This window comes from Pelophylax lessonae (assembly GCF_965119305.1).
Source record: "Pelophylax lessonae genome assembly, chromosome: 1".
Lineage (NCBI taxonomy): Eukaryota > Metazoa > Chordata > Amphibia > Anura > Ranidae > Pelophylax > Pelophylax lessonae.
The window spans coordinates 84,947,211-84,973,311 of record NC_138768.1 but is presented as its reverse complement, the minus strand read 5'-3'; the positions used below and the strand labels follow the sequence as shown (position 1 = coordinate 84,973,311).

The window sequence follows — 26,101 nt, the reverse complement described above, 5'->3', positions numbered from 1 at the left end:
GTTCTTTATACACCCTAGAAGGCTCTGTGGTTCTCCATAATCCTGGCAGGCTCTGTACACCTGGAAGGCTCTACAAGGTTCTCTGTACACCTGGAAGGCTCTACGAGGTTCTCTGTACACATGGAAGGCTCTATGATGGTTTCTGTACACCTGAAAGGCTCAATGGTTCTCTGTACACCTTGAAGACCTTATGGTTCTCTATACATCTGGAAGACTCTGTGGTTCTCTTTACACCCGAAAGGCTCTATAAGGTTCTCTGTATACCTGAAAGGCTCTGTGGTTCTCTATAACCCTGGCAGGCTCTGTACACCCGAAAGACTTTATGAGGTTCTCTGTACACCTGGAAGGCTCCATGGGGTTCTCTGTACACCCGAAAGACTTTATGAGGTTCTCTGTACACCTGGAAGGCTATTTGATGTTTTCTGTACACCTGGAATGCTCTATGAGGTTCTCTGTACACCTGGAAGGCTCTATGAGGTTCTCTGTACACCTGGAAGGCTCTATGGGGTTCTCTGTACACCTGGAAGGCTCCATGGGGTTCTCTGTACACCTGGAAGGCTCCATGGGGTTCTCTGTACACCTGGAAGGCTCCATGGGGTTCTCTGTACACCTGTCAGTCTCTATGGTTGTGTGTGTTGCTGTATTTCTCTCTTAGACATCATGCACAGCTGATCTGTGAAGGTTTGGATTTGTTATGGCCAACCATGAGCATTTCCTACAGAAATAGGAGGCGCTCTCGCTTCCTCGGCCTCTCCTCCCGCGCCCCGGGTAACTTATGTTTGTCCCGTGTTTTCCGTCTGTAGGAAGCCCCGCCCCCTGGCAGAGCTGCATAGAGGAAGAGGCAGAGCCGGGCACAGTGCAGGTAATGATGATGGCGGGGAGAGGGGACGGTGGTCACACGTACAGTGCCGGGGGGTCCCCTCCCTCCCGCTCCGTGCTCCCACATACTTACACTGATCCTAGGGGGGGGGAAATCAGCCGTACGGTGCAGGGACCAATCAGGTTGAGTCGGTCAGTGAAATAGCAGTTGTGATTGGTTGGTTGGGGAGCCCTGGGGTCTCTATACAGGTGATGAATTTGCAGTCATGTGACCAATAAATATCTATTGGTGGACTCAGACACAAGTCCCTCCCCTGAGCCCTGCTCTGCTGTACTGATCTGTATGGATGATAGAAGAAACTGGAGCACCTGGGCCTGGCAACCAATCACATTCTTTCTTCAGCTTGCTCAGTTAAGCTTGGAAAATGACAGAAAGAAGCTGATTGGTTGCCATGAACAGACCCCCCCCCCCCCAGATTGTGTCTTAGTAAATGTCCCCCATGGATCTGTGGGTACAAACCTCATCCCCCAAACAGCAAGATAGTGGGGCAGCATCGCAACCACCTGCAATGCGTGTAACGTGGGGGTGCGCCATTTACAGGGCTGAAACCGGCTCCATGTGGGAGGCAGTATGGAGGTGATATGTTTCCTCCTTACTGCCTATCAAACACGATCCAAGTGTAGATCGCTTTTCAGAGGGGCACAAGCACAGCTGCCAGTGTACGCCTAGCTTACAATTATTCACATCTCGCAATTTGGGATCGCAGGAAGAATCGCTGAGACTCCACCCACCATCCCGAATTGCGGCAGGACATGTCATACGTTTTTGGGTGCCATTATTCTGTAATGACGCCCCAAACGCGATGCAAAATTTCCACCGTCATGGCAGAGCGGAATATGAGCTTCTTTTCAGGCGACCAACGCACATAGGGCAGCCTATGAGGTGCTGCGACACGCGAAATAACCTGTAAATCGCGAGCTGCAATTAACCTCTTGCCCTCCGGAATATTTTTCCCCCTTTATGACCAGACCATTTTTGCTATAAAACACTACGCTACTTTAACCACTTCTGGACTGGAAGGTTTTACCCCCTTAATGACCAGGCCATTTTTTTGACATGCAGCACTGCATACCTTAAACTGAAAATTGTGCGGTCGTGCGACGCTGCACCCAAATAAAATTGACATTCTTTTTTTGCCACAAATAGCGCTTTCTTTTGGTGGTATTTGATCACCAAAAAAATGAAAAACGAAAAAGAGCGACAATTTGAAAAAAATATATATTTTACTTTCTGCTATATAACATTCCCAATAAAAAAAAAAAATTAAAAATCAAAAATTTTTATCATTTTAGGCCAATTTGTATTCTACGTATTTTTGGTAAAGAAAATCCCAATAAGTGTATATTGATAGGAGTATCACAGGCTATCTGCATGGATCATGCATCTCCAGGGGGACGATCGCAGGTGCCTGGCCACAATCATGGCCACCAGCCCCACAGATCAGCTTCCCCTGTCAAGAATCGACGCGTGCCCCCCACGCTCGTTCCTTAAGGTGCGACATATGGGTACGGCGATTCGTGCAGCCGAGTCAGCCTGCCACCACATGCAGCGTCTCACACTCCACCATCACCCGCCACCAGATGCAGTGTGTCACTTGCCACCATCGCCCACCACCAGATGCAGCGTCTCACACTCCACCATCACCTACCACCAGATGCAGCGTGCCACTGTCACTTCCCACCAGATGCAGCGTACCACTTGTAACCATCACCCGCCACCAAATGCAGCGTGTCACTTGCCACCATTACCTGCCACCAGATGCAGCGTGTCACTTGCCACCGTCACCTCCCACCAGATGCAGCGTGCCACTTGCCACCATCACCCGCCACCAGATGCAGCGTGCCACTTGCCACCATCACCAGCCACCAGATGCAGCGTGCCACTTGCCACCATTACCTGCCACCAGATGCAGCGTGTCACTTGCCACCATCACCTGCCACCAGATGCAGCGTGTCACTTGCCACCATTACCTGCCACCAGATGCAGCGTGCCACTTGCCACCATTACCTGCCACCAGATGCAACGTGTCACTTGCCACCATTACCTGCCACCAGATGCAACGTGTCACTTGCCACATTTACCTGCCACCAGATGCAACGTGTCACTTGCCACCATTACCTGCCACCAGATGCAACGTGTCACTTGCCACCATTCCCTGCCACCAGATGCAGCGTGTCACTTGCCACCATTACCTGCCACCAGATGCAGTGTGCCACTTGCCACCATTACCTGCCACCAGATGCAACGTGTCACTTGCCACCATTACCTGCCACCAGATGCAACGTGTCACTTGCCACATTTACCTGCCACCAGATGCAGCGTGTCACTTGCCACCATTACCTCCCACCAGATGCAGCGTGTCCCTTGCCACCGTCACCTCCCACCAGATGCAGCGTGTCACTTGCCACCGTCACCTCCCACCAGATGCAGCGTGCCACTTGCCACCGTCACCCGCCACCAGATAAAGCGTGCCACTTGCCACCATTACCTGACACCAGATGCAGCGTGTCACTTGCCACGTCACCTGCCACCAGATGCAGCGTGCCACTTGCCACCATTACCCACCCCAGATGCAGCTTGTCACTTGCCACCGTCACCTCCCACCAGATGCAGCGTGTCACTTGCCACCGTCACCTCCCACCAGATGCAGCGTGCCACTTGCCACCGTCACCCGCCACCAGATGCAGCGTGCCACTAGCCACCATTACCTGCCCTTCAGATGCAGCGTGCCACTTGCCACCATTACCTGCCACCAGATGCAACGTGTCACTTGCCACCATTACCTGCCACCAGATGCAGCGTGCCTCTTGCCACCATTACCTGCCACCAGATGCAACGTGTCACTTGCCACATTTACCTGCCACCAGATGCAACGTGTCACTTGCCACCGTCACCCGCCACCAGATGCAGCGTGCCACTAGCCACCATTACCTGCCACCAGATGCAACGTGTCACTTGCCACCATTACCTGCCCTTCAGATGCAGCGTGCCACTTGCCACCATTACCTGCCACCAGATGCAACGTGTCACTTGCCACCATTACCTGCCACCAGATGCAGCGTGCCTCTTGCCACCATTACCTGCCACCAGATGCAACGTGTCACTTGCCACATTTACCTGCCACCAGATGCAACGTGTCACTCGCTACCATCACCCGCCACCAGATGCAGCGGTGATGCGAGGCAGGCAGTGAGAGATGATTACATCTTTCTGTTTGCCCGCCGCCCAATTGGCAGAGCAGCCTTTGTGGCCCAACTGCAGAGGAGAGACGGACCAGCATTGGGTTGGGGACCCCCCTGCTAGATGACTTCAGGTTGGCCCCTTTTGCTGGTTTAGCAATGTAAAACATTAAACATAAGTGTCTATACTGTTTAACATCCAGTAAAACCCTGCTCTGCACATGCTCAGTTGCTCTCAATTTTTAGACCCTGCTGAGTTTGTAGAGGCAAATCTGCTGACAGCAATAAAGCAGAATTAAACCCTCCTATCCTTTACAGCCAAGGAAGCTGCTTCTGTTTGATCTGTAGCTGAAATGGTGCTACACATGTGATCAGTTATGACACCAGTCATTTGATGGTTTCACAGTTTGGTTTAGGACACAAGCGCATGTGACAGTAATCCCGGCGTTCCAGGAATGTACCTGTTTTTCAAAACCGTTAAATTATTGGGTTTAGTTCCACTTTATGATTTTCTGCTGCTCAGGGGTTCTGGGCTTTAGTAAAATGGTGGCCTCCAGCAAGAAGAAACAGGAGCAATGTTGAAGGCAATTTACAGCACACACTCGTTTTGGTAGTATAATTATTAGGGTTGGATGGACGGTATGTTCCTTGCTAAAGAAATGTATTTTTTTATCAAGTTGTAATGGGTAAAATTCCAAAAGTAGATATAAACCCTAAACGGATAGCATTTAGCCTGCTAAATCTTCATGTGTCAAAAACATTGCCATTACCAAAAAAAAAAAAAAATGCTATTCTTTTTTTTTTTCTTGCATCTCAGTGCTGCTGATCTCCTGCGGCCTCTTTGCAGCCTCTTCCTGTCTTGATGCAAGCACTCCAACAATGGCTGCAGGTCATTTCTCTGGGCTGGTCTCCTGATGGTTGAAGTAGCCACTTGTAGTGTCCATCAGAAGCCTGTGTGACAGGGTGGGCAATGCAGGAGTGTGATTGGGAGACAAGGACAGCATGTTGTCCCCCTATAATGGGAAGTGTTTGAACAAGGAAGAGTGCTGGACCTCACACAGCCTCTTCAGTGAGAGTTTCCCAGCCGGGCTCTGCTGTTTATGGGTAGAAGAATCTGCATTCATTCCTATGGAAAGGCCGTCTATTTTTCTTCCCAGCATTGGAAGCCCTTTCTATATTAGGAGTCTGCCCCAGAGACTTTAAAGTAGACCTGTGCTTACAGGAACGTTGAGGCTGCCATTGCTGTTCTCTTTGTGGAAATGCTATTTGCTTGGCTGTCTTAGAAAAAGTATGCAGCTAGTTAAAGAGGAGTTCCGCCCCCTCCCCCCGGTGAGAAAAATTAAGTCAGCAGCAACAAATAGCTGCTAAATTTTAAATATTAGAACTTACCTGTCCAGGGTTCCTGCGGTGTCGGCACCCATAGCCGATTTTCTTATATCAGGTCTCGGGTGCTGCCGCCGCCATTCAGGGTAAAGGAACCTGGCAGTGAAGCTTTTCTGCTTCACAGCCGGTTCTCTACTGCGAAGTGTGCTGCGCCTTCTAATTGGCGAAGGAAGAAGGAGGGGGGCTGAACTTCCGAGGGACAGCGCCGTGGCGCTGTCTCCTGGAAGTTAGGAGGGGTACCTGTCAAAAACAGGTACCCATTCCCCCCCTCCTCCCTGAAATGTGGCACCAGAGGGGGGGGGGGAAGCATATTAGCGGAAGTTCCACTTTTGGGTGAAGCTCCACTTTAAGTCAGAACACTGCCAGGTAGGGCTTGACAAATCCCTGGTGCCAGGTCGCCATGGCAACTATAAATTGCATCCTGGCGCCTAGGCTTTTGTCACCCCCATTCACTGCTGACACAACATCACATGCTCCAAGCCTGGCGCTGATGAGGCTGGGTGGGTTTGGCGGGTTTTCACTTTAAAATTGGGCAATGGAGTTCTACTCACTGGGTGGGTCTTGGAAGGCGGTCCCCACCCTAAAGAGGCTGGGCCTTCCATCTCTTGGGGGGTATGCTGGGCCAAGCTGTAAAGCTGATTGGAGGGATGGAGTGTGTCCTTTGTCCGGGGGTGGACCCAGTGGTGTATTTAGGTTTTGTGCTGCCCTAGGCCTGACTAAACTTGTGCACCCCCTAATTTACATATGACCCGGCCCTACCTGTAAAGGCCACACCCCTTACTGTTTATGACCCGCCCTGTCATCTGTGGACCACAGACCACAAGGCTATCAGTGCCCATCAGCGTAGCCTTATCGGTACCAGTGTTAATTTCGTCGACTAAAACCGACTAAAACGTTTTCGTCGACTAACACAATTCAGATGACTAAAATACGACTAAAACTAAAATGGCATTTTAGTCAAAAGACTATAACTAAAACTAAATCGAAATTTGCTGCCAAAAATTAACACTGGTGCATGCTCAAAGCATAAATAATAACATATTAGATTTTTCACTCCAGGACCAGCAGTAGTATATAATGAGTTTGGAAATTGTAGAGAAATGCTTAAATAATGCATTACAAATTACAATTGAACTACACCCATTTGATTATAGATGACTAAAATGAGTTTTAGTCGACTAAAATGTAGGGCGTTTTAGTCGACTAAAATATACTGGAGTTTTAGTCGACTAAATACGACTAAAACTAAAACACTTGCAGAAGACTAAAATAGGACTAAAACTAAAATGCCATTTTAGTCCTAAGACTAAGACTAAAACTAAATTGAAATTTGCTGCCAAAATTAACACTGATCGGTACAGCCTCATCACTGACCTCTTTATGGAGATGCCAGACTGATTTGCCTCCTGGACTCTGCCCTCTGGCCCAATTCACGCCATAAGATTCGCACTATACTAAAAGTGTAGCCCAAGCCGGCGGGGACCCTTTTCGTGCGGGACTCGGGAGGAGGCTGTTTTTTTTTTCGTGCAGGGTGCAGCTTTTTTGCTGCCCCCCCTGCAAAGTGCCGCCCTAGGCCTGGGCCTTGTTGGCCTAGGCCAAGATACAGCACTGGGTGGACACTGTGCGGAGGTAGGCAGCTCCCTGTCTCAGTTGGGAAGTGCGGGGAGTAGCTCGCTGTCAGCGCTTTGCTCTGCTCTCTGGGTGATAAAGGATCTGAGTGAGGAGGATGGAGCATTGCCACCATGGCCAAAGACAAAGTGCCTGTTTTACAACCGCCCCCCCCCCCCCACCACCAAGCCTTCCCACCCCTGCTATGTATCCCAGGCTCCGCTTGTCCATCTATGGGCCCGGGATAGCGGGTGCCACTGGGTAGAGGGGAGAGGGGGGAGAGTGAACACACATCACTTCCGGGTCCCCGTTAACAGTTTCCCTGGCCTTCAAGGCCGGGAAAGAATGTAATGCAGGGCAATGTGCATTGCATTCAGAGGAGCACAAAGGAAACATGCAGGGTCTTATGGACCATAGATGTCTCATTAAAGAGAACCAAAAAAAATCATTACATAGGGGACTTTTTTGGTTTCCTATGTGATAAAAAAAAAAAGTTTAATTTGTAAAAAATTAAAAAGTTACACGCAAGCAGTAGGAAAAAAAATTGAGGCTCTCACCCCCACATATACAACTGAAAACATTGAATGCGATACACATGTTACATATCGCTGCACATGCCAGAAGGAGAGTAATAATTCTAGCACCAGACCTCCTTTGTAACGCTAAATAAAGCTTTGTTAGTTAAAAAAGCTGGCTCCTAGGATCAAAACAAATTTGTCCAACCTTGCTGCCAGGTAAACGGCATTTTCCGAAGGAGAAGGTAGCCATGTCAGGCTCCATACCTTTCTGAGCACAGATTCATTTAAAGGGTACATATCCAGAGATTTCCTCTCACTTCCTGTTTTGGTTAAGGGACAGGAAGTGAAGTGAAATCTCCCCAATTGGACATACATGGCAAAAATAAGAGTCGGTTCACACTGCCGCGACCATAAGTCGCCCCATGTCGGAGCGACTTTTTTCCTGCGACTTCAGCACGACTTGTGAATTATTTTGCGCGACTTATATGACAGACGACTTTGTATTTGGCCAATCAGAATATGATGTGTTGTGACCTAATTCCCCTTTTCTGTTTTTTTTTACTCATTTCCTCATTGCCCACCAGTGCCACGTATCAGTGTCCACCAGTGCCACGTATCAGTGCCACGAATCAGTGTCCACCAGTGCCACGTATCAGTGCCACGAATCAGTGTCCACCAGTGCCACGTATCAGTGCCACGAATCAGTGTCCACCAGTGCCACGTATCAGTGCCACGAATCAGTGTCCACCAGTGCCACGTATCAGTGCCACGAATCAGTGTCCACCAGTGCCACGTATCAGTGCCACGTATCAGTGCCCACCAGTGCCACGAATCAGTGTCCACCAGTGCCACGTATCAGTGTCCACCAGTGCCACGTATCAGTGCCACGAATCAGTGTCCACCACTGCCACGTATCAGTGTCCACCAGTGCCACGAATCAGTGTCCACCAGTGCCACATATCAGTGCCACGTATCAGTGACACAAATCAGTGTCCACCAGTGCCACGAATCAGTGTCCACCAGTGCCACATATCAGTGCCACAAATCAGTGCCACAAATCAGTGTCCACCAGTGCCACGTATCAGTGCCACGAATCAGTGTCCACCAGTGCCACGTATCAGTGCCACGTATCAGTGCCCACCAGTGCCACGAATCAGTGTCCACCAGTGCCACATATCAGTGCCACGAATCAGTGTCCACCAGTGCCACGTATCAGTGCCACGTATCAGTGCCCACCAGTGCCACGAATCAGTGTCCACCAGTGCCACGTATCAGTGCCACGAATCAGTGTCCACCAGTGCCACGTATCAGTGCCACGAATCAGTGTCCACCAGTGCCACGTATCAGTGTCCACCAGTGCCACGAATCAGTGTCCACCAGTGCCACATATCAGTGCCACGTATCAGTGACACAAATCAGTGTCCACCAGTGCCACGAATCAGTGTCCACCAGTGCCACATATCAGTGCCACAAATCAGTGCCACAAATCAGTGTCCACCAGTGCCACGTATCAGTGCCACGAATCAGTGTCCATCAGTGCCACTGCCCACCAGTGCCTGTCACGGATCCTACTTCCCCCCCTTCTTTTCCTCTCTTCTGCACCCCCAGTACTTTACTATCTTCCCCAGCATGGGATTCTTTTCTCCCCCCTGGCTGCTCACTCCTTTGCCTGCCCCCCCCACTGTGCTGTCCCTCTCCCCTCCCCAGCAAGGTGCCTGAATGTCTGCTTCTCCGCCTTCATGCTCACTGTGGACAATGAACACATTCCTTGTGTGGGCTCAAATAGAGGGGGGCGGGGCTGGTTGCTGGGGCAACTGGACGCCAGGCTGGGAGTGGCCTGGCCCACCTGCTGGGACACAAGTCCTAATATATTTAGCTGAGTGAGAGTCTCTCCTGTGTGTAGTTCATCTCTGCTGTTTGGAAGACTGTGTGGCTCTGAGCTGCGGCCAGAGAACACAGAATCCCCTATTGGTTCCTGCGGGCCTCTTCAAACCTTCCTACAACCTGGATTTTGGATTTACCCTGTCCCTTCCTACAACCTGGATTTTGGATTTACCCTGTCCCTTCCTACAACCTGGATTTTGGATTCATCCTGTATCTGCCTGCTGGTGAGTGGATTAACACTGGGCCTACCAGAACTCTGCCTGAACTTTGTCACCTCATTGTTTGCCCTGATCTGTGTGTGGCCCAATCCCTCGCTGGCCAGGACTTTGCCCATTCTATTGGGAGCCCCCTGTTATGGACTAACCCGTTTATCTGCAACTCTGTCCTACCCACGTTGGGTCTGACCCTGGGCACCTTTGTTTGGCCCTTTCTTTGTGAACATACCCGCTACCGTTCAATAAAAGGCTTTGTTGGCACTCCTGCTCTCCATGTGCGTTCTGTCTTACCTACACTTCCGTCACACTGGTTGGCAGCGGCGGGATCAGAACGCTGAAGAGGATGGAGAGCAGCCCCCTCACACTGGACCCAACGCGGGGTGGGGAGTACAGAAATTGGACTGTGGCAAGTTTGCAAGAAAAGGCTCAGGAGTTAAGCCTTACCTACAGGGGCCTGTCCAAAGAAGAGCTGGTCACCGCCATTGAGGAAGCCGGCCTTCAGAGAACTGAAAGCTTGAATGCTCCGCCGTCAGAGAATGAACAGAGTGCATCCACCGTCTCAAGTCCCAGGAGCCCTTGGATCACATGGTACGAAGAGGAGATGGCTATCCTGGGGCCCGGGGCCAACTTGGATGACAAGCGGGAGGCTATCCGAAGGGCTCATGAGCGAGAAACCATGAGAGGCCTCAGGGGATATGACCCTCTCCCCAGCCCACGAGTCGGTGGGCCTGATCGGCCAAGGGTGACTCGTAAAGACTTCAAGCCATTTTGTGAAGCTACAGGGGATGTGGAAGGGTTCTTCCAGGACTTCGAACACTTATGTCAGCTGCTGGAGGTGCCCCGTGGAGACTGGGTACGCCACCTAGTGGGCCTGCTGGAAGGGGGTGCGGCTGCTGCCTACCGGACAATGAACGCACAGTGGAATCGAGATTACAGTAGGATCAAACAGACTATACTAGAACACTACGCGGTAACTTCAGAAACCCACCGGATCAAATTCCGGGACCTCTCCTGTCATTCTGAGCCTTCCTTCAAGATGTATGCGCACAAAATCTCGCAGGCCTGCAGACGCTGGCTGGAGGGGGAGCAGGCCTTTACTATTGAACAAGTTGTCCAGGCCTTTCTAAAGGAACAATTCTTTGCCAAATGCCCAGCAGAGGTGCGGGAGTGGGTGAAGGAGAGGGACCCTGGCACCCTTGAGCGGGCTGCTGCACTGGCAGACGAGGCCCTTGCCATTAAACCCCATTGGAAGAGACTGGTAGTCGAGCCGCCCAAAGCCCAGAACACAGGCAGACCACTTCCCAGCAACCCCCTGCCACTCCTCCAGCGCCCTGTCGCCCCAACACCATCCACAGCCCCTTCCTACCGACCTCGTACTTCTGGGCCATTTCTGGACCGCCGGTGCTATGGGTGCAACCAGCCCGGGCATCTTCAGGCCAGCTGCCCTCAGTACCGTCGCACCATGTCTGCCAGCCACAGTCGCCCAGTCAACTACCTAAAGTTGACCCCAGAGGAAGAACCACTACCCCCACCTCCCAGTGACTGGCTGACCCCCACTGTTGCCAATCCTCCTCGGGGAGTCTACGGTGTTCATCCCCTTGTCCCATCCTACCCAGAGCAGAGGCAGCGCCACCTGCAGGAGGTCCTGATTGATGGAGAGAGAACTACGGGATTTCGGGACACTGGGGCCTTCCTCACCATTGCTGATCCCCGCGTGGTAAAACCAGAAGCCATCAAGCCAGGCCCCGGGTTCTTTATTGAAATGGCAGGTGGTACTACGAAACACATCCCCAAGGCGTCGGTTCGCCTTGACTATGGGTTTGGGGAAAAGCGCTGCCAAATTGGAATCATGGCTGGACTACCTGCGGACATTCTGCTTGGAAATGATTTAGGAGAGCTACAGTGCCAATACGTCGGAGCTGTGACCAGGAGCCAAGCCAGCCACGGCCTGCCTGCCGAGAAAACCCAACGGGACTCCCCTTCTGCCCTGGATCCGGTGAGTGTTACCAACCCTGACCAGAATACCACCCTGACCTGGGACCGTGAGAAATTTAAACAGGAACTAGACTCTGACCCCACATTGAGCAAATTCCGGTGCTATAGGTGTAACCAACCTGGGCATCTTCAGGCCAGCTGCCCTCAGAACCGTCGCACCACATCCGCCAGCCACAGTCGCCCAGTCAACTACCCAGAGTTGGCCCCAGCGGAAGGACCTCTACCCCAACCTCCCAGTGACTGGCTGACCACCATGGCGCCCAATCCTCCTCAGGGAGTCTACAGTGTTTATCCCCTTGTCCCACCATACCCGGCAGCAGGACCTTCAGTAGGTGAGCCTATTACCACAAGTGCCTCCAAGGAGACCTGCCGAGGTCCCCCTGTCGGCACTTGTAAAATAAAAGGGGGAGGGGTTGTCACGGATCCTACTTCCCCCCCCTTCTTTTCCTCTCTTCTGCACCCCCAGTACTTTACTATCTTCCCCAGCATGGGATTCTTTTCTCCCCCCTGGCTGCTCACTCCTTTGCCTGCCCCCCCCACTGTGCTGTCCCTCTCCCCTCCCCAGCAAGGTGCCTGAATGTCTGCTTCTCCGCCTTCATGCTCACTGTGGACAATGAACACATTCCTTGTGTGGGCTCAAATAGAGGGGGGCGGGGCTGGTTGCTGGGGCAACTGGACGCCAGGCTGGGAGTGGCCTGGCCCACCTGCTGGGACACAAGTCCTAATATATTTAGCTGAGTGAGAGTCTCTCCTGTGTGTAGTTCATCTCTGCTGTTTGGAAGACTGTGTGGCTCTGAGCTGCGGCCAGAGAACACAGAATCCCCTATTGGTTCCTGCGGGCCTCTTCAAACCTTCCTACAACCTGGATTTTGGATTTACCCTGTCCCTTCCTACAACCTGGATTTTGGATTTACCCTGTCCCTTCCTACAACCTGGATTTTGGATTCATCCTGTATCTGCCTGCTGGTGAGTGGATTAACACTGGGCCTACCAGAACTCTGCCTGAACTTTGTCACCTCATTGTTTGCCCTGATCTGTGTGTGGCCCAATCCCTCGCTGGCCAGGACTTTGCCCATTCTATTGGGAGCCCCCTGTTATGGACTAACCCGTTTATCTGCAACTCTGTCCTACCCACGTTGGGTCTGACCCTGGGCACCTTTGTTTGGCCCTTTCTTTGTGAACATACCCGCTACCGTTCAATAAAAGGCTTTGTTGGCACTCCTGCTCTCCATGTGCGTTCTGTCTTACCTACACTTCCGTCACAGTGCCACTTATCTGTGTCCACCAGTGCCACTCACACAGACCAGGCAGAGATAATGGTATATAGCAGGGGTCTTCAAACTATGGCCCTCCTGCTGTTCAGGAACTACAATTCCCATCATGCCTAGTCATGTCTGTGAATGTCAGAGTTTTACAATGCCTCATGGAATGTGTAACTATATAGGAACTGTAGGCATGGCTTCTTCTTTCTGGAAAGTCTGATAACAAGTCTCTTCAAATAAGATAAGGATCCGACTTGGAGGCGACTCCCATTGAAGTATATGGAACAAGTCGGATCACAAGTCGCCTCGAAGTAGTACAGGACCCTTTTCTGAAGTCGGAGCGACTTCAGTAGTGCCAATTAAGACGGCACTGATTGATTAACATTGCTTTTGTTATGACAAGCGACTTGGGGCGACTTGAGGGCACACAAGTAGCCTCACAAGTTGTGCTAGTGTGAATGGGCTCTTAATCTTACAGAGATAATAACCCTCCCTTTCTCTATCCAAAATGGAAAAAAAAAAAAGTTTGGGCTATAGTTCTATTTTAAGGTCCACTTCAATGTGGCTATGACTTTGTCAGTCTATTGTAAAAAAAATAAAAAACCTCCTTAGGGTATTTTAAATTTTGTACAAATGCATTTATTGTATGACCTTAAAAAATCATTCAAAAATTATAGAGTACTCCTCCGTCCTCTATTAATTATGTACATCATTGTTTGAGATAGAGTTCAATTTGCTAAAACAGGGATCTCCAAACTGCGGCCTGAGGGCCTGATGTGGCCCCTTGCATGCCTTTATCTGGGCCTTGGGTCACTATTCTTTCACTGTTATGAGGCACTATTCCTCCCACTGACACTAATAATGGGGCACTCTTCTTCCCACTGACACCAATGATGGGGCACTATTCCTCCCACTGACACCAATGATGGTGCACTATTCCTCCCACTGACACCAATGATGGTGCACTATTCCTCCCACTGACACCAATGACGAGGCACTATTCTTCCCACTGACACCAATGATGGGGCACTATTCCCCCCACTGACACAAATGATGGGGCACTATTCCTCCCACTGACACCAATGATGGGACACTATTCCCCCCACTGACACCAATGATGGGACACTATTCTCCCACTGACACCAATGATGGGACACTATTCCCCCCACTGACACTAATGATGGGACACTATTCCCCCCACTGACACTAATGATGGGACACTATTCCCCCCCACTGACACCTAGGATGGGGCACTATTCCTCCCACTGACACCAATGATGGGATAATATTCCCCCCACTGACACCAATAATGGGGCACTATTTCCCCCACTGACACTAATGATGGGACACTATTCCCCCCCACTGACACCAATGATGGGACACTATTCCTCCCACTGACACCAATGAGGGGACACTATTCCCCCCACTGACACCTAGGATGGAACACTATTCCCCCCACTGACACTAATGATTGGACACTATTCCCCCCACTGACACCAATGAGGGGACACTATTCCCCCCACTGACACTAATGATGGGGCACTATTCCCCCCAACTGATATCAATGATGGGACACTATTCCCCCCCACTGACACCTAGGATGGGACACTATTCCCCCCACTGACACTAATGATGGGGCACTATTCCCCCCAACTGATATCAATGATGGGACACTATTCCCCCCCACTGACACCTAGGATGGGACACTATTCCCCCCACTGACACTAATGATGGGGCACTATTCCCCCCAACTGATATCAATGATGGGACACTATTCCCCCCCACTGACACCTAGGATGGGACACTATTCCCCCCACTGACACTAATGATGGGGCACTATTCCCCCCCACTGACACCAATGATGGGACACTATTCCCCCCACTGATACTAATGATGGGACACTATTCCCCCCACTGACACCAATGATGGGACACTATTCCCCCCACTGACACCAATGATGGGACACTATTCCCCCCACTGATACTAATGATGGGACACTATTCCCCCTACTGACACCAATGATGGGACACTATTCCCCCCACTGACACCAATGATGGGACACTATTCCCCCCACTGATACTAATGATGGGATACTATTCCCCCCACTGACACCTAGGATGGGACACTATTCCCCCCACTGACACTAATGATGGGGCACTATTCCCCCCACTGACACCAATGATGGGACACTATTCCCCCCACTGACACTAATGATGGGACACTATTCCCCCCACTGACACTTATGATGGAACACTATTCCTCCCACTGACACCAATGATGGGGCACTATTCCTCCCACTGACACCATTAATCGGACACTATTCCTCCCACTGGCACCAGTTATCGGGCACTATTCCTCCCACTGACACCAATAATGGGGCACTATTCCCCCCCCCCGACACCTAGGATGGGGCACTATTCCTCCCACTGACACCAATGATGGGGCACTATTCCCCCCCCGACACCTAGGATGGGGCACTATTCCTCCCACTGACACCAATGATGGGACACTATTCCCCCCCACTGACACCAATAATGGGGCACTATTCCTCCCACTGACACCAATAATGGGGCACTATTCCCCCCCCCCCGACACCTAGGATGGGGCACTATTCCTCCCACTGACACCAATAATGGGGCACTATTCCCCCCCCGACACCTAGGATGGGGCACTATTCCTCCCACTGACACCAATGATGGGACACTATTCCCCCCCACTGACACCAATAATGGGGCACTATTCCCCCCCCGACACCTAGGATGGGGCACTATTCCTCCCACTGACACCAATGATGGGACACTATTCCCCCCCACTGACACCAATAATGGGGCACTATTCCTCCCACTGACACCAATAATGGGGCACTATTCCCCCCCCGACACCTAGGATGGGGCACTATTCCTCCCACTGACACCAATAATGGGGCACTATTCCCCCCACTGACACCAATGATGGGACACTATTCTCCCCACTGACACCAATGATGGGACACTATTCTCCCCACTGACACCAATGATGGGACACTATTCTCCCACTGACGCCAATGATGGGACACTATTCCTCCCACTGATACCAATGATGGGACACTATTCCTCCCACTGACACCAATGATGGGACACTATTCCCCCCACTGACACCTAGGATGGGACACTATTCTCCCACTGACACCAATGATGGGACACTATTTCCCCCCACTGACACCAATGATGGGACACTCCCCCCCCCCCCCCACTGACACCAGTTATCGGTCACTATTCCTTCCACTGACAATTATGTAACTTATTTTTACTCCCACTGACCAACAAACCTTTGGCATTGTTTACACCCACTGATGTCAGGGCATTTTCTACTCCCAATGGTCACAGTCCAGCCCCCCTAAAGTCTGAAGGGCAGTAAACAGGCCCTTTGTTTTGAAAGTTGGAAGATCCCTCTGCTAAAACACAACACAAATGGGATGCAGACTCAATTCACACTGTGAAGCCGTGTAAACACACCAATAAAACAAAATTTCCATCTGAAACCTCGTTTTATTATTTTGGGCAGAGTGGGGAAGGGTTACGGCCTTACCCAGGGTTTTATTGTGCTCGGTGTCCCTGTGCATTTCCACTTTCTGGGACGAATCAATAAATGCAGACAGAGGTTCTCACTCTTTTCACCTTTTGCCAAAAAATAAAAATGCTTTGGGTGGAGCTCAATTTAGATTTCAAGTTTTTGATTTACATACTTTTCCAACCCTTTAAATATAAATAATAATAAGGCCCTGGTCCACTGGCCTTCTCTTCTGCACCTCAGTGTTATAGCAGTGGCTTTTACTTGTAGGTATGAGTAACGCTCATGTGGCAGCACATTCCCTAAGTGGTAAGGACTTCCACCTGGCAGCAATGGAGTCGTCTGGTCAAATCCCAACCATGGCACTTGCTGCCTGGAGTTTGCATGTTCTCCCTGTGCCTGTGTAAGTTTCTTCCTGTACGCCAGTTTCCTCCCACACTCCAAAGACATGCTGGTAGGTTAATTGGCTCCTGGATAAATTGGCCCTGGTATGTGCCTATATTAATGTGAGCTAGGGACCTTAGATTGTAAGCTCTTTGAGTGCAGGGACTGATAGGAACGTATAATATTGTAAAGCGCTGCATAAATTTGACGGCACTATGAAAGTACCTGTAATAAATAAAAACATTTAAAAAGCTGGCTATACATTAATTTATCCAGTTTAGCAGGGACTGGCTGAACTTCAATCAGTATGCAGCTGTCCCCCATTGACTGACATTCTGGCAAAGAGACATACTGGAAAATGTTTGTTGATCAGTGGCTGTAGTGTATTCTGACAGCAGTGGGTACCACTCTCATAATTAGAGATGCACCAAAATTTCAGAGTCCGAAACATATCGCCAAAAAAATGGATTATACTTACTTACCTGTAAAATCTATTTCTTGAAGTACATCACGGTACACAGAGCCTTACCAGCGGACAAATCACCCGGGCCTGACGGCCTAACAAACGAATATTATAAAACATTTAACTCCATCCTAATTCCCCAGCTACACTCCCTGTTTACCTCGGCCGCCTCCACTGGAGAATTTCCCTTGGAAATGCTCTCTGCCCACATCGTCACACTGCCAAAGCCGGGCAAACCACCAGACACCCCGCCCAATTTCCGCCCCATAGCCCTGTTAAATTCCGACATTAAAATTTATGCCAAGCTATTAGCTAAACGTATCTACGAGATCATCCCTAGTTTAGTAAAACCAGACCAGACGGGCTTCACTAAAGGCAGACAGGCCTCAGATGCTACTAGGCGCATTCTCAATATCATCCACCATGTACGCAGCCACAAAACCCAAACCCTATTACTATCTATCGACGCTGAAAAAGCGCTCGATAGAATTCACTGGGGTTATATGACAGCCACGCTCGAAAAATGTGGTTTCCAAGGCTCAATACTGAAGGCTATATTGGCGCTGTACTCCAGACCTTCGGCGAGGGTCTACACATCAGGCTTTCTATCTAAGGAATTCCGGATTAAAAATGGCACAAGACAAGACTGCCCTTTGTCGTCAGCCATTTTCAACCTGATGATGGAACCCCTCGCCGAAACTATCTGCTCCTATCCCCTGATCACTGGTGTCACTGTCAATCGCATGCACCATGTAATAAATCTTTTCGCTGATGATGTGGTACTGATAATTAACAATCCCATAATTTCTCTGCCGCATATCCACGACCTCCTCAACCAATTTAGCTCCCTATCCTATTATAAGGTAAACTTCCACAAATCCCTAATCTTGGACTTGGGGGTCAATACCCATGCGAAATCCCATTTAATGCAACAATTTCCCTACACTTGGGCTGAGGAATCCATCCCTTACTTAGGCATCCAGTTAGCAGCCGACATCTCCAAAATCGTTGACCTCAATTTTAAACCCCTTATCGCCAAACCAGACAGAACCTACAACGCATGGCAAAGGTAGAACTCTCCTGGATAGGCAGGATTACTTCATTCAAAATGATGGAATTGCCCAAAATATTATATCTCTTCAGAACCATTCCCCTCCCTATCCATAATAAATACCTAAAAGAATTTACCTCTATCCTAAAAAACTTTGTCTGGCTGGGGAAAAACCCAGATGCTCCATGTCCCACTTAATAAAACACAAAAAGGTTGGAGGTACCTGCTGGCTGGTGATAGAAGACTACTACACAGCTTCACTCCTGTCGCAAGCGGAGAAGTGGTTTCTCGAGTCCCCAGAGACACTCTGGGTACATCTTGAAGCAGCGATGTCTCATTCTCCTTCTTTGCACCTACTGCTTCTGGCGGACTCATGGAGACCACTGAACATCCACAAGTTCCCACCAACCACTCAGGCCACGATTTTAGCTTGGAGAAAACTATCTCCCACTAAGCAAAATCCCGGGGCGCTACGAATTCCCATTCAGACTCTCGAAATATTAATCCCATACCTGAAGTCTCAGGTTTGGAAAGACCATAGTATCTGCTGGATAGACGAATTAGTGTCAAACCAGAAGATCATATCTTGGAAGGACCTAGCCGAACAATACGCGCTACCCCCCTCAACCCTCTACTCATACTTACAAATGCGAAAGTTTCTAACAAAATATCCTCCCCCTACTATAACGGTAGATGACCGAGTCAGAAAATTCTTTACTTCCCCGGCAGACGCCAAAAAAGGTATATCCCTGTTCTATGATCTCTTAGGAGACAAATCCACATTCACTAAGACATCCCCGATGACTCGCTGGGAACATGATCTTGGTATGCAATTCACACCAAGACAATGGTCTCAAGCGCTCCAAGCAATCACAACCGCGACGCACTGTGTGAATCACTGGGACTTATCCCAAAAAATAGTGGCACGGTGGTACAAAACCCCGGTCATACTGGCGAAATTCGTACCTGGTTGCTCACCTCTTTGCTGGCGACGATGCGCCCAAAGCAGCAAATATTTTCCACGTGTTTTGGTCTTGCGTGGGTATTTCTAGTTACTGGAAGAAGATTTTCCAAGTCATGGCGGAAATCTCAGGAATACTCAAGCAACCATCACCTTCTCTCGGTGTTCTCCATATAGGAATCCAAGACTACCCGAGAGAATTTTGCAACATAATCATTCATATCCTTCTTGCAGCAAAACTGGTCATAGCGAGGCATTGGAAAGACAGTTCAGCCCCTAGTCATAGCGAGGTATTAATTCAGGTAAATCTCAACTACCACTATGAACGTCTATTAGCGGCTAGTACCAAACCATCCACTGACGCTTATGACAAGCTGTGGGCGGCTTGGACGTCATGGTATCCTAGTAACCCAACTTAAGGAGTATATGCTATTGGAAACCTGTTCTTAAATCCCGTGAAGATGTATGGTATACCTAGACAAGTTTGTTAAGATTCCGCATGTTCATGAACATCTGTTGTATGTAAACCATTGCTCACTTAATCTCACCTTGTGCATTATGCGAGCGAGCGACTGTTAACGCTCAAATGTTTATTGTATGTTACTTGTTAAAACTTCAATAAAGAATATTTGAAAAAAAAAAAGGAACTTGACATTAATTCCAAAAAGTGAAATAGAATATACAGTATAAACCACGCCATGTAACAGTGTGTCTTATATAAAACATAAATATATTATTTTCCAAATTGGCAAAAAAAATTCATATGTGCACTCTAAAACACATCATGAATAATATGTATTTAGCACCTTACTAATTAATGTAGGCCTAAGCGTACATAAAAAATATAAAATGCTGAAAAATATATACTAAAAAAAAATATATAAAGAAAACACTGAAAATTTTTTATAAAAAATGGCAAATAATTGACTCGCCAGACATATAAATAATAGGTGAAATAAGTTAAAATAACGCTGGTGCTGTCCATTCTAGGCGGGGGGGTCGGCCAAAAAACCTGCCAAGAAACCACACCACTACAAAATAAAAGTTAACATATATGCAAATCAGCTATTATTAATAAAGGAATTAACATCCCAGTCAACGTTTAGGCCAAAGGGCCTGTATGATTTGAACTGGTAAATCCATTTTGTTTCTAAACGGGAAATACTTCTCCTAATATTATCTCCCCTCCAATGAGCACAAAATTGCTCAATGGCCATGGAGGAGGTTCCAGCCGGGTTCCTCCCATGGCACTGGTCATAATGTTTTGAAAGATTGTGCTTCGAGGAAGCCCTTTCTGATGTTTGCAATGTGCTCTTTCATACGTACATGAAAGGCACGCACAGTGCGGCCAATGTAATGTAGGCCGCAAGGGCACGTTATGACATAAACCACGTTCTTGGTGGTACATGTCAGGCATCAATATCGTAAACTTTTGAAGTAACGTTTGATTGAAAAGTGGTGTATTTCCTGTTTCTAAAAGCGTTGATGGAGCATACAGCACATCTCCTACACGGATAAAACCCTTTTAATTTAGTGAAGAAAGAGATTTTTTCCCGGGGGACTAACTATATTCAGGGCGATCTGTAATCGGGCTGGAGGAACACCTCTAAAAGTAACCAGAGGTTTCTCTGGTAATAAAGGTCCAAGAACCCGATCGTTCCTTAATACTCTCCAATGCCTCTTTATGATGTTTTTAATAGCATAATGCTGGGTGGAAAATTATGTAAAAAAGAAAATTTAGTTGGAAGATCAGCAGGCATCGGATTGTTATTCCTAGATCGAGGGACCAGCAGATCAGCCCTTTCACAATTGTCAACCTCTATCAGAGTCTTGTCAAGAGACTCTGGTAGGTACCCTCTTTCTAGAAACCTGGATCTAAGGACATATGCTTCTATCAGAAAATCCTCCCTAAGAGTACAGTTCCTCTTTAATCGTAGGAACTAACTCTTAATAATATATAATAGTCATATATATATATATATATATATATATATATATATATATATATATATATATATATATATATATCATAACATATGGGATGTCCCAAAGCAATGCATCTGAGGGTAGAGGGACGCCCAAAAATACCGCCATCTGACCCTTAACAGAAGGATTACACCGCCAACTGCAGCACACTGCCGCCAGAAGCAGACTCCTCCTGGGTCCCAACATTCACTCGATAGAAACGAGTGAACGCATGCACCGACGACCAGGTTGTGGCCTTGCAAATCTGAACCTTAGAGGCTTGATGGGGATGTGCCCAAGAGACTTTACAGGAAAAGGTGGAACCTTTCCTACTAAACCATGTGCCTGGGTAATAACCTGGCGAATCCAACAAGAAATCTTAAATTTAGATGCTGCCAATCGCTTTCTGGGGCCTTCTGGCAGTACAAACAAGCTCTCGGTCTTACAAATCGGAGTTGTTTCCTGTGAATAAAACTTAAGTGCATGCATCACATCAAGAGAATGCACAAACTTTTCCTCGTCTGAATGAGGATCTGAAAAAAAAGAAGGTAGTATAATGTCCTGATTCAAATGAAAGGCGGACACTACCTTGGGCAAAAAGTCTGGGGGAGGACGTAAGATCAGCCTATCTTGATAAAATATCAAGAACAGCTCTTTACAAGAAAGAGTAGCTAGTTCCGATATCCTTCTAGCCGAAGTTATCGCAATCAAAAAGACCAGTTTTTTGGTCAAAAGAACCAGGGGAACCTGCCCCAGAGGTTCAAAAGGCTGTTTTTGGCGTTTATCAGTGTATGCACTGGGGGGCCAGATACACCCTGCTCTTCCAAGATTAAGGCTTCAATAGCCAAGCTGTCAAATTTAGAGACTGTATAGCAGGGTGAAATATCTGACCTTGAGAGAGCAAGTCCGGACGCAGTGGAAGAACCCAGGGCCTCGTCACTGCCAACCTCTGGATTTGTGCATACCAAATCCTCCTCCGCTAAGCCGGAGCTACCAGTATTACTGGTTACCCCTCCAGCTGGATCCTGCGCAACAAACGCAATATCCGCTGTACCAGGGCAAAGGCATAGATGAGGGAATACTCCTCCCAAGGAGTCACCAAAGCATCCACTCTGACTGCGAGTGGATTCCTGGTCCTGGACACAAATCTCTCCAACTTGTTGAACCTGGAGGCCAACAGATCTACAGCTGCAAGAAAAAGTATGGGAACCCTTTGGAATGATATGAATTTCTGCACAAATTGGTTATAAAATGTAATCTGATCATTCTCATTTAAGTCACAACAATAGACAATCACAGTCTGCTTAAACTAATAACACACAAAGAATGAAATGTTGCCATGTTTCTTTTGAACACCATGTAAACATTCACAGTGCAGGTGGAAAAAGTATGTGAACCCTTGGATTTAATAACTGGTTGAACCTCCTTTGGCAGCAATAACTTCAACCAAACGTTTCCTGTAGTTGCAGATCAGACGTGCACAACGGTCAGGAGTAATTCTTGACCATTCCTCTTTACAGAACTGGCTCAGTTCAGCAATATTCTTGGGATGTCTGGTGTGAATCGCTTTCTTGAGGTCATGCCACAGCATCTCAATGGGGTTGAGGTCAGGACTCTGACTGGGCCACTTCAGAAGGCGTATTTTCTTTTGTTTAAGCCATTCTATTGTTTTACTTCTATGCTTTGGGTCATTGACCTGTTGCAACACCCATCTTCTTTTGAGCTCCAGCTGGTAAACAGATGGCCTTAAGTTCTCCTGCAAAATGTCTTGATAAACTTGGGAATTCATTTTTCCTTCGATGATCGCAATCCGTCCAGGCCCTGACGCAGCAAAGCAGCCCCAAACCATGATGCCCCCATCACCATACTTCACAGTTGGGATGAGGTTTTGATGTTGGTGTGCTGTGCCTCTTTTTCGCCACACATAGTGTTGTGTGTTTCTTCCAAACAACTCAACTTTGGTTTCATCTGTCCACAGAATATTTTGCCAGTACTGCTGTGGAACATCCAGGTGCTCTTGTGCAAACTGTAAACGTGCAGCAATGATTTGTTTGGACAGCAGTGGCTTCCTCTGTGGTATCCTCCCATGAAATCCATTCTTTTTTAGTGTTTTACGTATTGTAGATTCGCTAACAGGGATGTTAGCATTTGCCAATGACTTTTGTAAGTCTTTAGCTGACACTCTAGGATTCTTCTTCACCTCATTGAGCAGTCTGCGCTGTGCTCTTGCAGTCATTTTTACAGGACGGCCACTCCTAGGGAGAGTAGCAGCAGTGCTGAACTTTCTCCATTCATAGACAATTTGTCTTACCGTGGACTGATGAACAGCATGGCTTTTGGAGATACTTTTATAATCCTTTCTAGCTTTATGCAAGTCAACAATTCTTAATTGTAGGTCTTCTGAGAGCTCTTTTGTGCGAGGCATCATTTACATCAGGCAATGCTTCTTGTGAAAAGCAAACCCAGAACTGGTGTGTGTTTTTTATAGGGCAGGGCAGCTGTAACCAACACCTTGTAATGTTCTGGTACCTTTGGGTACCCTAATTACTCTTTCATAAGTGTATGCGCCCCACCATTCTCTTTTGGTAAGGTGCGCATACACCTTTAAGACTGATGCTGTCATCACTGAGCGCCGGACTGGATGGCTATTTAGATCGCCGGCTCTCACTCACATGTGTTCGTTCAAACTGCTTTGTGCCTTGATGCTAACCTGTCTTGAAGCTCTCATGCTTGCAAGCATACCTCGCTGTCGGAACCACGCTGCGCTGATCCCTGTATCCCGCTACCGGATCATCCGCTCTTGCCGAACCTCTCCTCTGCTACATTGCTATTAGTGATAAGTACCCCACAGGGGAAACCTCTATAACCTTTATACTAAAGCTTACACTATCTAGCTTTGCATACTAAGGACTATTACTACATCTGCATTATCTAAGATTGCTAGCTCTTGAGCCTACTACCACCTGTTCTTGCACTGGGTTGATCTCTCTTGTATGTCCACCTGCTACTCTGTCATCTGCTACCATACATGATTGCTAAACCTATCTGCATCCCATCTGCTACTATCTTACTTTCAAGAACATTTCCTTTCAAGTGTCTGTCATCTACCATCTCTACCCAACCTGTCTCTTCAGCCTATCATCACTGTGTTACTATATACATAAGTCACTCTAGGAAACATCTTATTGAGTGTGTGTATTTACTTGCTGAATTGAGATCATCCACACATGATGAGTCATTGAGAGTTGGGATTGGTGTCTAAGCGTTTCTCTACATGACTACTGAAGTGGAATATTTCTGCAGCTGAAAATCCACATCATACGTAAAACGCAGGAGCGTTACACACCTCCAATCTCATCTCATTGATTGGACTCCAGTTGGCTGACATCTCACTCCAATTAGCTCTTGGAGATGTCATTAGTCTAGGGCAGTGATGGCGAACCTTGGCACCCCAGATGTTTTGGAACTACATTTCCCATGATGCTCAACAACAGTGCCGAGTGCATGAGCATCATGGGAAATGTAGTTCCAAAACATCTGGGGTGCCAAGGTTCGCCATTACTGGTCTAGGGGTTCACATACTTTTTCCACCTGCACTGTGAATGTTTACATGGTGTGTTCAATAAAAACATGGCAACATTTCATTCTTTGTGTGTTATTAGTTTAAGCAGACTGTGATTGTCTATTGTTGTGACTTAGGTGATGATCAGATCACATTTTATGACCAATTTGTGCAGAAATCCATATAATTCCAAAGGGTTCACATACTTTTTCTTGCAGCTGTATGTCTGGAATCCCCCCCAGCGTAGGCAGATCATTTGAAAAATCTTGGAATGTAAAGACCATTCCCCCCGAAACATCTGTTGACGGCTCAAGAAATCTGCCTGCCAGTTCTCTATTCCTGGAATGAACACTGCTGTCAGGCATGGCACAAACTTCTCTGCCCAGGACAGGATAATATCCACCTCTTTCTGGGCTGATCGACTCCTTGTGCTTCCTTGATGGTTGACATAATGCACGGCCGGGGCATTGTCAGATTGCACCCTGACAGGGTGACTCCGAAGTCTGGGCGTCCAAAATTTCAGAGCCCGACTGACTGCATGAATTTCCGAAATGTTGATGGGGAGACGACTCTCTACCCAAGACCATTTTCCTTGGACAGTGGCTTCCTCCAGAACCGCTCCCCAGCCAGAGAGACTGGCATCTGTAGTCACTACCTTCCAGGTCACTGGAAGAAAGGATTTCCCCTTCTCCAGATTTCTGGTCAACAACCACCAATTCAGACTCTGTCGTACTCTTGGTAGCAGAGATATGGACCGGTCCAAGGACTGAATTTTTACATTCCACGCAGACAGAACTTTGTTCTGCAGGGATCTGGCATGGAATTGAGCATAGGGAATTGCCTCGATGTGGACACCATCTTTCCCGGTAACATCATGCAAAGACGTAAAGACAGATATCTCTGTCTTACTATAGACCGAACCTGACCCTTCAGGTCTGAGACCTTTCTTGCTGTCAAGAATATCTTTGCCTGCACCGTGTCGACAAGAAGCCCCAGGTATTCCAGACACTGGACTGGCTGTAATGCTGACTTTCCTAAGATCAGTATTAGAAAACGATATGTACTTTCACGGATATATCGGAATTGGCCTTTGGGTTTACCGATATTGCTGATATTTTCGTGACGTCATTGCGTATGTTGCGCACACGCGTTCTGCCTTCTAACACCGCCTTCCATGCCTGCGTGGCCCATATGTGACGCCATTGCACCGTGCTGCACACATTCTCTGCCTTAAGACCGCCT

General features: G+C 48.2%; 1 protein-coding gene across 1 annotated transcript in view; it reads left to right on the top strand.

Annotated features, from left to right (window-relative positions):
• Nucleotides 1–790: 790 nt before the first annotated feature.
• The window catches only part of TTC33 (tetratricopeptide repeat domain 33), a 495,466-nt gene continuing 470,155 nt past the window's right edge, over nucleotides 791–26,101 (top strand). Inside the window, exon 1 of the mRNA XM_082248719.1 lies at nucleotides 791–862. The gene's annotated coding sequence lies outside the window, so the exon portion shown is untranslated. The remainder of the gene's footprint in view (nucleotides 863–26,101) is intronic.